This window comes from Choristoneura fumiferana, chromosome 15 (assembly GCF_025370935.1).
Source record: "Choristoneura fumiferana chromosome 15, NRCan_CFum_1, whole genome shotgun sequence".
In the NCBI taxonomy this organism is placed as follows: Eukaryota; Metazoa; Arthropoda; class Insecta; order Lepidoptera; family Tortricidae; genus Choristoneura; species Choristoneura fumiferana.
Window position 1 is genome coordinate 9,125,004 of NC_133486.1, and position 1,334 is coordinate 9,126,337.

Sequence of the window (1,334 nt, forward strand, 5' to 3'; positions counted from 1 at the left end):
AAAAAGATAAAAATATTTGCGATGAATGTGTATGTTCTCTTCAATAAATTTTCTATAGAGTACTGATTTAAAGGAAGAAAAACTTCAAGGATTTTAGATTTTTCTTTTGATTTATTCAATAATTTTAATTTCTTCTTTGTGCCACTGGGTGAAAATTATTTGATTGGTTTTAAATCTATGGCTTCGTGTAAGACTGGAATTACAGATCTTTCATCGCTTTCGCTATCAAAGTCTTGTATATCGAAAGTTTCCGTCTTCTGAAGCGCTCATTGTGGGCTTCTGAAATATTATCACTATTATTATCCAATGTTACATAAGACGTTGGTGGTAATTCATCGTCTGTGCCTCCAATAGTCAATATGTTTAATTGAATTCTCGATAGCGCATCTGCATAGTATTCTGCTTTCCATTTTTGAAAATAATATCAAAATCATACTCTTGTAATGTTAGTTTGTATAGGTTCTTTTAATGAGTAAAGCCATGCAATGGCCTATGGTCAGTATATATAGTGAATTTTCTTCCGTATAAAATATGGTCGGAAGTGTTTCACAGCCATAAAACAGCTAGCAATTCTTTGTCGATGTGCTATATCTCTGCTCAGTCATTCTACGACATTGGTTTATTAAAAAGTAGGGATAATTGCAATAGAGGTGCATTCGTCAGAAGGCTTTTACGGGTTTCGAATGAATCTTTCAAAATTCTTTAGTAATAATAATTTTACCTTGCGTAATAAAGAAGTCATTGGTTTGTAATTTTAGCAAAGTCTGGGATGAATCGTCTGTAGTAACCTACCAGTCCTAAGAATGACTTTATCTCCTTGGTATTTTTAGGAATAGGATATTTCAATACGACACTAATTTTTTCGTCATTGGTTGTCAATCCGTCTTGGTTATTACATGTCCTAAATATAGGACTTCCTTTCTTAGGAAATCCGATATTATCCAGTTGTATCGTTAAATTGGACTTTCGTAAAGTTTCGAATACCCGTTTTTAACTTATTTATGTTTCTGAAAGTGTTGCAGAAAATATTATGATGTCATCCAAATAAATGAGACAATGGATTCCTTGCATTCCTTTCAGTATACTGTCCATTGCTCTCTGAAATGTAGCGGGTGCTGTTTTGACGCCAAACGGCATTCTCAAGAATTCGTAATGACCGACTTGGGTGCTAAACGCCGTTTTGGGTTGATCTTCTCTATTTACTTCAATTTGGTGGTAACCTTAAGCTAAGTCTAGGGTCGTGAAATACAGCTTTTGCCTAGTTTGTCAAATATGTCATTAATATTTGGTAACGGATATTTGTTATCAATAGTAATTTCGTTCAGCTTTCTATA